Source organism: Gossypium hirsutum, chromosome A11 (genome assembly GCF_007990345.1).
Source record: "Gossypium hirsutum isolate 1008001.06 chromosome A11, Gossypium_hirsutum_v2.1, whole genome shotgun sequence".
Taxonomy (NCBI): Eukaryota; Viridiplantae; Streptophyta; class Magnoliopsida; order Malvales; family Malvaceae; genus Gossypium; species Gossypium hirsutum.
Window position 1 is genome coordinate 112,236,437 of NC_053434.1, and position 16,872 is coordinate 112,253,308.

General features: G+C 34.3%; 1 non-coding gene across 1 annotated transcript; it reads right to left on the bottom strand.

The window, feature by feature from the left end:
- Positions 1-1,355: 1,355 nt before the first annotated feature.
- On the bottom strand, positions 1,356-1,462 carry LOC121210436 (small nucleolar RNA R71). Its single transcript, XR_005905553.1, has one exon. It is a non-coding gene; the product is annotated as a small nucleolar RNA R71 (small nucleolar RNA).
- Between the last annotated feature and the right edge of the window lie 15,410 nt (positions 1,463-16,872).

Consider the following 16,872-nt stretch of genomic DNA (forward strand, 5'->3'; position numbering starts at 1 on the left):
ACTGTGAGTTTTAATTTTTGCTTTAATATTCCAAGATCTTAATTTAGGTTTTTGATGTGCTTATTCAGTGGAGGAAAAGTCCCTGTTAAGAGTAGATCATTCATAATTAAGTGGAGTTACATGCAACCTTAGAGATAGGACTACATAAATCTGTCGGATTAGAGTCAAATCTAATAAGGGAATACATAGATCGAGTTAATGCGACAATAGAGGTTTTAATTAGAAAGAGATTTCGGTTAATCAACCTAGAGTCAGTTGTTTTTAGTCTTGAAAGGGATATTAACATAAATCAGGGATTTCTACGGAATAAGTCAAGTGAATAAATCGTCTAACTCAGAGGTAGTAAGTGAATTCTAGGTGGATTCTTTCTTAGGTATTGTCTTCTTAGTCGGTTTTTCAAAACTATTTTCCAACTTTAATCTCTGTCGTTACTTTAGTTAATTAGATAATTAGTTTAGTATAAAAATACCCTTTAATTCTTAAGCTAGATAATAAAAAGATAGTAATTACTAGTACTTTTACTCCTCGTGGATACGATATTTCCGGTCTCACCTTAACTATACTATTGTTCGATAAGTGCACTTGGCTTAAATCAAATTTTTAGTTAGTTTCACGACCATCAAGTTTTTGGCGCCGTTGCCGGGGACTAAGATATTAGGAACTCTTAATTTTTATTACTTTAGCCATTTTTTTATTTTTACTGTAAATTACTTTTTTTTAATTTTGCTTAAATTACTAAATTTTCTTTTATTTACTTCTGGCAGGTTTTTATAGTTTATGACTAGAAGAAACCCGTCAGGACCTCTACTTTTTGATAGTGAGATCGAAAGCACAGCTTGCAGAAACCAAAGAGAAATAAGGCGAAGCCTACGATACATAGAGGAAGGGCAAGAGGATGATATTCAACCCACAACCAAGGAGATGGCTGATAATCAAAATAATTCGTTACCTCCTGTGGCTGCAAACCCAGTAAATCAGGATCCTATTCCTCGTACTATGTATGATTATGCTAAACCTATTTTAACAAGAACTGAATCGAGTATAGTTAGACCTGCTGTCACTGCAAATAATTTTGAGCTGAAACCTAACACAATTCAGATGATACAACAGTTTGTTCAGTTTGATGGTTTGCAGGACGAGGATCCAAACCTCATTTAGCAAATTTCCTGGAATTCTGCGACACTTTTAAGATCAATGGCATTTCTGATGATGTCATTCGCCTATGGTTGTTTCCATTCTCATTGAGGTACAAAGTTAAACATTGGTTGAACTCGTTACCTCGAGGGTCAATCACAATTTGGGAACAAATGACCAAAAAATTTTTACTAAAATATTTTTCGCCGGCTAAAACAGGTAAATTAAGGAATGATGTTTCTTCTTTTGTGCAGATTGATTTAGAAACACTTTATGATGCATGGCAGAGATACAAGGACCTATTGAGAAGGTGCCCTCACCATGGCTTACCCCTTTGGTTACATGTTCATACTTTCCACAACGGTTTGAATCCCTCAAGTAGACAGATGATTGACGCAGCTGCTGGTGGGACTATTAATAATAACACACCTGAAGAGGCTAATGAATTTATAGAAGAGATGTCACTGAATAATTATCAGTGGCAAGTCATGAGGACAAAGTCAACAAAAGCAGCCGGCGTTTTTAACGTCGATTCAGTTACTATACTCTCTAAGCAGATAGAACTTTTGAATAGTAAAATTGATGGTTTGATTGGCTCCTCACAGGATCATCCAGTAATGCAGTGTGATACAAGTAGAGGTGGAATAAACAATTTGGACTATCCATCATACGGCCCTACCATGGAGAATGAGCAAATGAACTATATGGATAATAATCCTCGACCTCAAAATCATCCTTATAGTAACACTTATAATGCAGGTTGGAGGAACCACCCAAATTTTTCATGGGGAGGCCAAGGAACTCAAAGACCACTACCCCTCCAGGCTTCCAACAACAACCGCACTAGCCAGAGAAAAAGCCAAACTTTGAGGAGATGATGAAAAAATTTATCTCAGCAGCAGAGACTCGTTTTCAAAATACTGAAACTGCACTTAAAAATCAGCAAGCATCAATTCAAGGACTCGAGAATCAAATAGGACAGCTGGCTAAGATGATTTCAGAAAGACTACCAGGGAGCCTACCTAGCAATACCGAACCCAATCCAAAAGAGCATGTGAAAACAGTTACATTAAGGAGTAGTAAGGTGTTAGCTGAATCTGAAAAGAAGCTGCAACCAGAAGCTGACAGAAAAGAAGGTGAGGAGGAAAAACCCGAAAATAACGAAAAACCGGTGTTGAAGGAATATAAACCACCAATCCCATACCCAGCAAAGTTGAAGAAAGACCGTATGGATGCACAATTCGGTAAATTTCTTGAACTTTTTAAACAATTACATATTAATTTACCTTTTGTTGAAGCTATCTCGTAGATGCCTACATATGCAAAATTTTTAAAGGAGCTTCTAACAAATAAAAGGAAGTTTGAAGACTTAACTATAGTAGAACTCAACGAAGAATGCTCGGCTATACTCCAAAATAAACTACCAACCAAACTGAAAGATCCAGGAAGTTTTACTATTCCTTGTTTAATTGGTAGTTTGAATGTTGAGAAGGCACTAGCTGATTTAGGTGCTAGCATTAATTTGATGCCATATAAAATGTTTAAACAACTTGGACTTAGGGAACCAAAACCCACTAGGATTAGTATTCAACTAGCTTATAGATCTGTTAAATATCCTAGAGGTATTATAGAGGACGTACTCGTAAAAGTAGACAAATTTATATTCCCTGTTGATTTTGTTGTGCTTGACATGGATGAGGATGTTGAGGTACCTTTAATTTTAAGTCATTCATTCTTAGCCACTGTTAGGGCTTTTGTTGACATAGGTGATGGTAAACTTGTGCTTCGAGTAGGTGACGAAGAGATTATTTTCAAAATTTATGATACTATGAGATTCTCTAGGGAACAGGATGACTCATGTTATTTTATTGACTCTCTTGATGATACTATGATCATGCTACTCAAGACTCTTTGAAGGAAATCATACATAAGAGCACGTTAGAACTGTGTCTTGTCCAAGGAGAGGAGGCAAATTATGATAATGCTGAGATAGGTAAGATAAAAGCGGAGCTAAATTCTGATGAACCTTCATTGAGACAGAAGAACTCCGAGGGTATTGAGGTAAACAATGAAGTAAAATTAAAACCCTCTGTTGAAGAACCGCCTAAATTCGAATTAAAGCAATTACCAGATCACTTGGAATACGCGTTTCTTGGAGATAATTCCACATTACCAGTAATTATTGCTTCAAATTTACAGCCAACCGAAAAGGACGAGTTACTCAAAGTTTTAAAAGAGCATAAAAGAGCCATAGCTTGGAGGATTTCTAACATAAGAGGAATTAACCCTTCTTTTTGTACACATAAAATCTTAATGGAAAATGAATTCAAACCCTGTGTGCAAGCGCAAAGACGGTTGAATCCTAACATGAAAGAAGTTGTAAAAGCTAAGGTAATTAAACTTCTAGATACTAGAATTATATATCCTATCTCTGACAGTTCCAGGGTGAGTCCTGTGCAGGTTGTTCCTAAGAAAGGAGGCGTGACTGTCATGGCCAATGAGAAGAACAAATTAATTCCAACACGAACAGTCACAGGATGGAGAGTCTGCATTGACTATAGGAAATTGAATGATCCCACAAGAAAAGATCACTTTCCCTACCATTCATTGATCAGATGTTGGAAAGATTACCTGGACATATGTATTATTGCTTCCTGATGGACTTTCCGGTAATTTCCAAATCCCAATAGCTCCTGAGGATCAAGAGAAAATGACATTCACATGTCAACACGGTACGTTTGCTTATCGACGAATGTCGATATTATAGAGGTATTCATGGATGACTTCTCGGTATTTGGTAACTCTTTCCATCTCTGCCTTAAAAATTTAAAACGATTTTTAACTAAATGTGATGAAACTAATCTTGTACTGAATTGAGAAAAATGTCACTTCATGGTTCGTGAAGGGATTGTGTTAGGCCACAAAATTTCTAGTAAAGGAATCGAGGTTGATAAAGCAAAAGTTGAAACTATTGAGAAATTACCCTCTCCTACTACAGTTAAGGATATTCTTAGTTTTTTATGTCATGTTAGATTTTATAGACGATTTATTAAAGACTTTTCTAAAATAGCTAAGACTTTAACGAATTTGCTAGAAAAAAACGTACCCTTCAATTTCAGTCAGGAGTGTTTAGAAGCGTTCAATACTCTTAAGGATAAATTAATTAACGCTCTAATTGTTGTTACACCTGATTGGAATTTACCTTTTGAAATAATATGTGATGCGGGTGATTTTGCAGTAGGAACGGTTCTTGGACAGCAGAAAGACAAGCACTTTCAACCGATTTACTATGCTAGAGAAACATTGACAGCTGCACAAGAAAATTATACGACAATTGAGAAAGAATTATTGGTTGTGGTTTTTACATTCGATAAATTTAGACCCTATCTAATATTATCAAAAGTTGTCGTTTACACTGACCATTCAGCTCTTCGATACCTCCTTACTAAAACAGATGCAAAACCTCGACTAATAAGATGAATTTTATTATTGCAGGAATTTGATTTAGAGATTCAAGATAAGAAAGGAGCAGAAAATCTTGCAGCAGATCATCTATCCAGATTAGAAAACCCATATCTCAGTGAATTGAACGAACAGGAAATAAATGACTCATTCCCTGAAGAACAACTTTTTGTTATCTCTGACTATGAGAAACCTTGGTTTGCAGACATTGCGAAATATTTAGTAGCTAACATTATACCAAAAGGGTTGACACATCAGCAAAAGAAGCGATTCTTTACTGATGTGAAAAACTATTTTTGGGAAAACTATTTTTGGGAAAAACCTTTCTTTTTTCGTATATGTGCAAATCAAGTAATTCGAAGATGTGTTACAAAGACAAAAGTAATTAAAATTTTAGAGCACTGCCACTCAGGACCGACTGGGGGACATTACAGTGGAACTAAGACCGTACATAAAACACTCAAATCAGGTTTTTATTGGCCTACACTATTCAAAGACAATGTTTTATAGGCCTATAGAACCGCCTTTAAGACACCCATAGGAACATCCCCTTACAGACTTGTCTATGGGAAGAGTTGTCATTTACCATTTGAATTAGAATATAAAGCATTATGGGCTATAAAATTCCTAAACTTTGACCCAAAACTCTAGGTCAAATGAGACTAATGCAGCTGAACGAGTTAGATGAATGGCGAGCCAATGCCTATGAGATTTTACGAATATACAAGGAAGCAACAAAGGCATTCATGCATTGATTATTTAAACTTTAAGACATTAGAGAATTAAGCATGATAAGTTGATTTTTAAGAATTTAAAATTTTAGGTTGTTTCCCCAAGTTTAGGTATTATCTTGAATTGAAATCCTCGAGTCTCAACATCAAAAAGCCAGAATTTTTTGTGAGATCTTGAGCCTTCAAGAGCATCTATTAATTCCTTCGTGCTCACTTTTATTATTGCTTTGAGTGTGTCAATATCGAATTTTTTATTCTAGAACTTGCTTGATAATGCATGTCAAGACCACACTATTTGATTTGATATGTCAAGATGATAGAGGCACTAAGGATTAACTCACTCATGCCATGAAAAGCCTACATTCACAATTAACCCCTAGTGAACCCCCTTAAGCCTAACAACCCATTCATTGATTTACCCTTAATATTAACCCATAACTCATTATTGTTGAAATCCCCTAAATTAATTTGATCCCTATTTTTGTCGAGATTTGAATTGAAATAGTTGCTCAGCTATGTCTGGTTCTTAATAGTTAGTCTATGTTATTTGACTTGTTATTATTTAAAAAATATATATATACATATTAGTAGTAATCTTTTGTTTTTGAGCTTAAGTATTAAAATTTCATATTCTGAGAAGAAGCTTTGTTGTACGCAAGTGATTATTAAATCTTTTTCTAGTTAAGTAATTTTTCAATTCAATCTCGATTCTAACCTTCTCTTTCAGCTTGTGACCACACCCCCTAACCAAGCCTCGTTACAACCCTTTAAAGACCTTTTGATTGATGTACCACCTCAATTCATAGTGGTGGAGATTTGATTTTCATGCAAGCCTATGGTAATAACTTTTCATATTGACTAATGAGTGCTAATTTCATTGTCCTTAAACACTTCGAGTGATTTGAGTGAATCTTTAGTGAGGATGTTAAACTCCGTGAGATTTCGAATCGAGGGTAACCACCTAGATAAGGGGAGATGCCTAAGTTTTTCGTGATTAAATATTCAACTTGGAATCTTTGAAGCACTAATATTCTTTTCCTTGAATTCTCAATGTATGACTACTTATGGATTAGTTTGAGACATCATTGATAGGAATTATAAGCTGAGAAGAATTTAGTTTGATTATGAGTTGAGGATTTTGCTTGAGGACAAGCAAATGCTTAAATGTGGGGGTATTTGATAAACCATAATTTATACATATTTCTATCCCATGCTTAGTACATTTTAAGGATGATTTTTCCTTAGATTTGGTGAATTCGATGCTCCTAATGCCTTAATTTCATGTTTTACACTTAGGTGAGCATAGGAGAGTAAAAGGAACGGCAAACGGGCCAAAAACGGAGAAAATAGGCCAACGTACGAAATCAGCACGGCCTAGACTTCCTCACACGGGAAGACCACACGGCCGTGTTAATTTGGCAAAATCGAAGCACGACTCACACGAGTGGACCACACGTCCGTACCTATTTAACAGGCTTGACCACGGCCTGAAGTAATTGCACATGGGCGTGTCCCTGTAGAGCCCAAGTTGAGTCCAATTCGAAAAAGATTAATTTTGAGGGTTCTTAGGCATTCTAAAGCCTATAAATACACCCTAAAGGAGGAAGAAAAAGAACACATGAAGGAGGAAGCAGGGAACTGCTCAAGGAAAGCCGATTGATCCATCTTAGAAGCCGGATTCATCATCAAGACTGAAGATCTCCCCTCAATTTCCCTTCAGGAGTTTTGGGTTTTTCTTTATGTTTTGTATTCATTATTCTTCTAAGATGTTTACCTTTTTAGTTATGAACTAAAACCCCTAAATACCTAAGGGGGAATGAAACCTAAGATGGATCTTGTTATTCTTATCTGAATTGTAGGATAAATATTTGACTTGTTCTTAATTATGTGTTCTTAATTCTTGTTTTGATATTCCAGGATATTGATTCAAGTTAAGCTCTTATTCAGAGGAGGAATAGACCCTGTCTAAGAGTACATTTGTAATAACTAAGCGGAGTTGATTGTGCACCTAGAGATATGGTGACAAGATTTTGCTGGATTAGGGTGAAACCTAATAAAGAGATCCATAGATCGAGTTAATGCAACCCTAGGGAGTTAATTAGAAAGAGATTTCAATTATTCAACCTAGGGTTAGACGTTGTTAGTCTCAAGAGAGATAATAATATAACTTAGGGATTTCTACGGATCAAGTCAAATGAATAAATCGTCTGATTCAGAGTCAAATAACAAGTGAAGTCTAGGTGGATTTTTCCTAAGGTATTGTCTTAATTCAATCGTTTTTCCAAAAGTAATTCTCCAATTCTATTTTCTGTGAATTCTTAGTTTAGTTAATTAGTTAGTTAAAACAAACCCCATTATTCTTAGGCAAGATAATAAAAAGGAAGTAAATACTAGTACTCGTAGTTCCTTTGGGTTCGACAATCCGGTCTTGCTGAACTATACTACTGTTCAATAGGTACACTTGCCTTAATCGTGATAATAAGTTAGTCTTAAGAACGTTTCATTTATAAATCTTTAAAACCTGTTATGAATATCACGCATCAAATTTCAACATGCTTGATATTTATCCATGCTATTTTTGGGGATTATTTTATTGCTAACGTAGTCTTTTCTTTGCAGACATCATGACGAACCTGAAAGGCAAGAAAGCCCCAGTTCCCACCTCAAAAAAACGAAAAGGAGTGACATCTTCCTCGGGTCCCACCACCGAGATACGGCACCCATTCCTCCAATTCCCACTAGGACCCCAAGAAGAGCTATTCCAGATTCTACGTGCCTGACCCCTTGGTGTGGGGCATTCTATTGATTAGGTCGTACTAGAGAAGGTCCACTTAGTCGATTCTGTACGAGCCCTCTTCACCACAGCTCCGTGGGACCATTTCTTTGATATCATCGATCTGACTTATTTGGAGTTCACAGTGGAACTCGGCTCAACTTTTCAATTACAGACTGTGATGGCAGAGTACGACGACCCAGGAACAGTTCAATTCCGCCTTGGCAGCCTAGTACGTCAGTTAAGTGTCCCCGAATTTGGAGCTGCCTTAGGACTCTATACCGACGATTTTATGGAGACCGACCATTTCCTCCACCTCTACTGCCACATACATCGGTCGCCATGGGGGTCTTGGGTAGACCTCTGCCCTGCTACAGGCATTTATGATCCTAGTCGTTCAAAGGCGTCAGCTCTAGCTCCAGCTCTACGCTATCTCCATGCCCTATTGGCACAAACATTAACGGGAAGGCGAGAGAGCACTGGCGTCGTCAACACTCACAATGCATACCTCTAATGGAGCATGAGCCACGGACATATTTTTTATCTTGCTTACTTCGTTGCACTTGCCTTTCGACATTAGACAGAACGACACCAAAAGGGAGTCATCAGCACCTGCCCATATGTGACTCGTTTAGCACGATATTTTGAGCTCCTGAATACAGTAGCGCAGTCTTCATCGCTCACTCTCATTGGCCAGATGTCCCCAAAGGGCATCCAAAGTATGCTCCATATGCGGATGATTAACCGTCATAGTGGGTTCGACCCTCCTCAGTACCGACTTGCACGAGATACAGATGAGGATGACGCCGAGGATACTCCTGATGATATCCCTGCATTTCAAGAGGACCCACCATTACAGCCACCACCGAGTCACCGACCAGTTCATGCAGCTACATCAATATCTGACGTTTCTGACCACCTTCATCGTTTTGAGTATTACTGCACTTAGTGATTCGACAGCATCGAGGCGACGCTACAACAAATCTGCCAACATTTTCACATATTTCCTCCAGCACCACCACCGCACGATCCAGCCATCAACGAGGACTATTAAGTCCATCTAATTTTTAAATTGCTTTTCTTTTTATTTTCTTTTTATTTTGGCATTTCTTTTGTACTTTCATTATCAATTACTTACAAGACTTTTATTAGTATAATTTGAATTTTATTTTATCTAGTTATTTCATTATTACTAACCCTAATAACCATTTACATATAAATCCCATTAATATTATCAATGGTATCGCAGTTTCAAAAGGTTTAGTCAATGGGTACTACTAAGGCATACACATACAATCATCCACGACTACCATGTCATGCTCGACCACGACCATAGCCACCACGACACCGACCACCACGATAACCTCTTCGCTGGGCACTGTGATTGTGGAACCCAACCTCTACCACCACCTTCACCTCTATCTACATGTCACATACACATCACTTTCAATGCTTCTAAACCTATTCCCGCTCTTTCAAGGATCATATCCAAATTCAGGGCAGTTTCGATTCTCTCCCTCCCTTCTAATCTTATGCTTATATTGCTATTATCTATCTCTGTAGATTGAGGACAATGTACACCTTGAGTGTAGGGAGGTTATTTATGTGATTATCAGAAAATCCCTGAATTTTTATCTTGTTCTTAAATAATTTTCTCATATCATTATTAGAGTAAATTCTGTTTGATCTATGATTTTTATTGATATGTTTTGAATTAAACCATAGGTAATTGTGCATTTATTGTTTAAACTTTAAGACATTAAGGAATCAAGCATGATGAGTTGACTGTTGAGAAATAAATTTGTTAGGTTGTTTCCCTGAATTGAGGTATTATCTTCAAGTTTTAAGTTTACAAGGATTGACATCAAATACCCATAATTTTCGTGAGATTTTGAGCCTTTTTAGAGCATATATCTTTCTTGCTCACTGATTTTATTTGTTATGAGTGTGTCAACGTTGATTTGTTATTTTAGAACTTGCATCGATTATACATGTCGAGACCACACCCTTGATTTGATATACTAAAATGATAAAGGCACTTAGGTTTTAACCCATTTACCCCATAAAAAGCCTACCCTCATAATTAACCCCTAGTGAACCCCTTTGAGCTTAACAAACTATTTTTCTTTATTTTTACCCTAAATTTTAACCCCTATATCATACTTTTTGATTCGTTGAGAATTTCTCCTAATTCATTGAGTCCCTTTTTGTTGAGAATTGATTTGGTTAATTGCCTAACTATTTTCTTTCATTCGAATCTTATAATTTTATCTTACAATTACTTGTTCTTATTCTTAAAAAAAACAAAAAAAACAAAGATACATACATACATACATACATATTGGTAGTAATTCTTTGTTCTTGAGCTTAAGTATTTAATTCCATATTCTGAAATGAAGCTCATGTTTATTCAATTGATGTTAGTTATTTTTCTAGCTAGTTAATTTATCAAGTTAATCTTGATTCTAACAGTTTCTTTTTCAGCCTTTATCCACACCTTAACCCAAAGCCCTATTACAACCCTTCAAAGACCTTTTGATTTGTGTATCATCTCATTTATAGTGGGGGAGATTTGATTTTCATGCAAGCCTATGGTAATAACTTTTCATGTCTGACTAATGAGAGCTTAATCATTGAACCTTAAACACATTGAGTGATTTAAGTGAATCTTTAGTGAGGATGTCAACCCTTGTCAATTTGGAATTAAAGGTAATTACTTAGATAAAAGGGGATGCCTATAATTTTATGATTAAAATGCTCAAACTTGACTATTTGAAACCTTAATGTTATTTTAGTTAAATTTTCAATGTGTGACTGCTTGTGGATTATTTTGAAACATTATTTATGAGAATTATAAGTTGAGAAGAATTTATTTTGATTGTGAGTTGAGGATTTTGCTTGAGGACAAGCAAATGCTCAAGTGTGGGGATATTTGATAAACCGTAATATATACATATTTTTACCCCATGTTTGGCATATTTATGAATAATTTTTCCTTGGTTTTAGTGAATTTGATGCTCTTACGTTTAATTTCATGTTTTATACTCAGGAGAGCTTAGAATAGCAAAAAGAGCGAGAAACGGACAAAAAAAGGACAAATTGGGCTTAAAACAGTGTTGCATACGCCCTAGGCACTTTCACACGAGTGATCCACATGCCCGTGTGTCATGGCCGTGTCGACATTAATCGAGGTCAGAATTGCACACGGTTTGAGCACTTGCACACGGGCATGGCACACGACCGTGTCCCTGTCGAGCCTAAGTCTAATTCTTCCCGGAAAAGGCCACTTTTGAGGGTTTGAAGCATTCTAAAGCCTATATAAACACCCTAGAAGAGGATTAGAGGGTACACGCAGAGTTGGAGGCAGAAAATATTCGAGAATAGCCATCGGAATCACTCGGAGCCAGGATCTACATCAAGACTGAAGATTTCCATCCAATTTCCTAAAAATTCTTTGAGTTTCTTTATGTTTTGTTGTTTTCCAAGCTTTGAGATGTTTTCCATTATTATTATGAACTGAACTCCCTAAATACCTAAGGGAGATGAAACCTAAGACGAATCTTATTACTCTTTGATTTATATGATAAATACTTGTTCTTATTCTTAATTGTGAGTTTTAATTTTTGCTTTAATATTCCAGGATATTAATTCAGGTTTTTGATATGCTTATTCAGTGGAGGAAAAGCCTCTGTTTAAGAGCAGATCATTCATAATTAAGCGGAGTTGCATGCAATCTTAGAGATAGGACGACATAAATCTGCCGGATTAGAGTCAAATCTAATAAGGGAATCCATAAATCGAGTTAATGCGACAATAGAGGTTTTAATTAGAAAGAGATTTTGATTAATCAACCTAAAGTCAATTGTTTTTAGTCTTGAAAGGGATATTAACATAAATCAGGGATTTCTACGGAATAAGTCAAGTGAATAAATTGTCTAAGTCAAAGGTAATAAGTGAAGTCCAGGTGGATTCTTTCTTAGGTATTGTCTTCTCAATCGATTTTTCAAAAGTGTTTTCCAACTTTAATCTCTTTCGTTACTTTAGTTAATTAGATAATTAGTTTAGTATAAAAACGCCCTTTAACTCTTAAGCTAGATAATAAAAAGATAGTAATTACTAGTACTTTTAGTCCTCGTGGATACGATATTTTCGGTCTAACCATAACTATACTACTATTCGATAGGTGCGCTTGCCTTAAGTCGAATTTTTAATTAGTTTCACAACCATCAGTGAACCAATTTCATTTGGATGATGCATTTTTAGAGGATTTTGATGAGGATGACAATCTCTCATTTTCTTCTTCAAGGCAAATTTCGTACCATGACTTAATTGGTTTTGAGAAATTTTGGATTTTTGATGGTTCTCCTATTTTTCCTTTTCCTTTACCTCGGAGATTGGGTGACATTTTTGAAGAAACTCTCTGGTGAGAAAATCAGGCAAAGAATTAGCTTCTCCTTTGATATATTCAATATCAAAATCAAATATGCTCAAGATTTCTTGCCATCTTGCAAAAATCTGTTTTGAGTCAATATTTTGAACATCATTTTCTAAAACTTATTTTGCTGATTTGCAATCAATTCGTAAAAGAGATTTAATAAATCACTTTGGAATTTTGTAATGCATAAAACAATTGATAGAATTTCATTTTTAGTAATACTAAAATTTTGCTGAGTTGGATTCCAGTGCCTGGAGGTAAACTGGACTATTTGTTCTTTTCTTCCTTTAACTTGTTTTAGGATCCCATCATACGCTATTTCAGGAGCATCCGTTTCTACTATCTTGGGAACATTTGGATCAGCTAAATATAAATAAGGAAGTTTAGTAATTTATTTTTTAATATGCATGATAAAATTGGTATGGTCATTTGTCCAAGGTTATGGCTTCTTTTTGAACCTATCATATGAGGGCCTACATAATTTGCGACGTGGATAACAGTATATGACATAATTGAGGCTTCCTAAGAATCTTTGCAATTGGACTTTATCAAGGATTTGGTTTGGGAATTTGCTAGCAAATTCTACGGACCTTTCTATTGGGGTAATGGTTTCTTGGATAATGTAATGACCTAAAAACCTTACTTTGGTTTGGAACTTACCTTGAATTTAGAAACTAATAAACCATTATTTTTTATGACTTTTACAAAGATGGATAAATGTTTGGAGTGTTTTTCTAAATTTCGGAAAACATCAATACATCATTAATATATATTATTGTGATTGGAGAATATTAGTAAAAAATATCATTCATTATTCTTTCAAATTCGGATTGTAACACCCCTAACCCGCATCCGTAGCCGGAATGGGGTTATGAGGTATTACCGAACGACACAACTTCCAGACAATTCATGGGTACACATAAGAATTATTCATTTTAATTCACCACATATGAACGTATACTAATCTAAACCAAAACATTACATGTAAATCAATAAACATTCAACCATAAATTGGTATCAACTGGCCGGATATAAGCATATGAATTATACAACTTATTACTCATTCTTCAAGACTAAATATACATGCAACCTTATTATAAGTTTTGACTAAACCAAGCTTATTTTATTTGCTATTCCATTAATACCTACAAAATGTCATATAACATATACTTAATACTTAAAGCACAATAATAAAACCACATACTAAACTTGCATCAAAACATCTTATTTAATAAAAGCATAAATTACTATTCATATGGTCAATTTCTAAAGCTTTAGCCGAATATTAAACATACTAAATACTTATGCTTTGTTTAATGTCTATTTCCATTTTACTCTATTATTATACATGCATGAAACATTTCAAAGAACTAAACCAAATAATTAAACATATTATTTTACCTTTCACACCAATACATCAAATATATATATAGGTACTATACATAATAACTATTCGTCCAACATTTTTAGCACACCAAAACCAAATTTTAACGTGCTATTTTCACTTATCAAACAAATTAATAAAAGTCATATTCAAAACTAATTCAATAATCACATATTTGGCTAAATATATAAATATATATCCATATAGCCAAAACAATCCAACTTTAACATCAAACACATGTCACCCCAATTATCTAACATTCGCCGAAAGTTAATTCACCTATTTACCGAATCAAAACATGGTCGTTTCACAAGTTTTTCATTACATCTAAAATCATATTTACAACCAATGATCAAAGACATACAAATATTATCCATGACTACTTCATAACATAACCGAATAACAATACTTCAAATCATAGCCATTTATCTAATACATATCACTTATATAACGAGCATATTATTCAATAAAAATATCCAACCATAATTTCACCTATATGCCATAACCGAATATACTTTAATACTACATCACATAATAGCACATAACAAAACATAACAATAAAATTCGCATATATTTATCTATATATCAACCATAGCCAAATCACCAAAACCACAATCAAACATAACCATATTTCCATCAAATCTTGAAACCGAACTTCACAAATAAACAAGCCATTTTCGCATGGCTTATATATTTATACACAAACGAAAATCATCATATTCAAATAAAATCTAACCTATACATGCCATAGGTTCAAAATTCAACTTATAAAGTACCAAAAACAGTCTAGTGTGATAAGCTTATCTGACGATCCCCTAGCCCGTAACTAGCCTCCAAAATCTATAAGACAGAGGCAAACATACACACAAAGCAAGCTAATATAGCTTAGTAAGTCATAAGCAAATAAGACATTTAATCACATTTATAATTCAATTTAACTAAACTAAAATAAACCATCATAAATTCACATACAACATATACTTTTATAAATAAACTTTATGTTGGCCGAATATACAAATATCTATTATCAAAATATCATTCAATTACAAAGCCATAATATTATTATATAACCGAATATATATAAACTTATATGCATATACTCATTAATTATCTCATAAGTATTCATATTTTATAATCATAAAACCGAAAATAATCATTCATATATGTTTGCACATAGATTACAAATATGATGTTACTTATACATAACCTTTGGCCGAATATACTTTTCATATACACATATGTTTTCATTTGCATCATATATTATTTGCATCAAATATCAAATAACCAACTTACCTTATTTTCAAATAGATAATCAACTATCTCATACCTGATCACTTTAGCTTGATTTACACATTCGATCACAACTTATCATTTCCTGTTTAACCATTCGGAATTGAATAGGATACTCGAATAATCACACATATCGTACAATGCCAACGTCCCAGACGTGGTCTTACATGTAATCACATATCGATGCCAACGTACTAAACGTGGTCTTACTCGCACATATATATCGAAATCACATATCGATACCAACGTATTAAATGTGGTCTTACTTGCACACATATATTGGAATCACATATTGATGCCAACGTATTAAACGTGGTCTTACTCGCACACATATATCGATGCCATGGTCTAACTCGCACATCACATATCAAAATTCTATGTCATGACATATATATCCTATCTATTCCTAAGGCTCATACAGGGCTTTCGGATGTCGTAACTCGATCAAATCGAACTCGTAACCATTGCTCTCAAACATATATCATTTCAGCACATTCTCAAAACAATTATAACAATTCAATTCAGCATTTTTAATATACATATATTGAAATTTACAACATCTATTTGCCTATAAACTTATCTTAGACAACAGTAATCAGAACAGAACGATTATTCGACAACTTTGGTTTTACCCCGATCCAAGTCTAATTTCTTTGTTTCTTGATCTAAACATATTCAAATTAACTCCTTAAGACATAATTTCATTCAATTTAGTCCAAAAACACATAAATGGGAAAATTACCATTTTACCCCTAATATTTTACACTTTTTGCAATTTAGTCTAAATTGCACAAAACACAAAATATGCAAAATTTGCACACACCATGCTTAGGCCGAACACTACCCATGTTCATATAAGTCCATTTATTTCATTTATTTCACATTTTAGTCCCTTAATTTATTATTTTTGCAATTTAGCCCTAATTACTCAAAATCATCAAAAATTCCAATCCAAAACATATCTATCATAATTCATCAACTAACATCACAAAACTCAATTATTCATTAATGGAATAACTCAAAATATTCATCAAAATCAGAAATTCAAGCATGGGATTTGTACATTACACTGCAATGATCTCAAAAACGTAAAAATTATCAAAAACCGAGCTAGTTACATACCTTGATTAAGCTTACAATGGCCGAACCTATGGAAACTTTATTCTTTTTCTTTTCTTTAATACTCGGTCACCAAAATATAAACATGCAAAGCTTTTTAATTACTTTATGTTTTATATTATATATAACATTATTATCATTTACATATTTAACCTTTATAATTAATATAACAACTTAATTATGGTTGTCCACAACCGTCCATGCTATAATCAATTGGTCTAATTTCATTTTAAGGCCTCCATATTAAAAGAACAATAACAATTCGGCACTTACACAATTATCTAGTCACTTTTACATCTTGCGCGATTAAGCCCTTTTTATTAAATCAGCATTCAAATGATAAAATTAAAACACAAAAATTTCATACATATACATTCACACATAATAAACACAGAAAATAATTTTAAAATATTTTTTTGACTCGGATTCGTGATCTTGAAACCACTGTTCCGAATAAGGTCTAAATCGAGCTATTACATGGATGGAGCATTTTTTAATCCAAAATGCATCACATTCCATTCATATTGTCCTAATGGTGCACTAA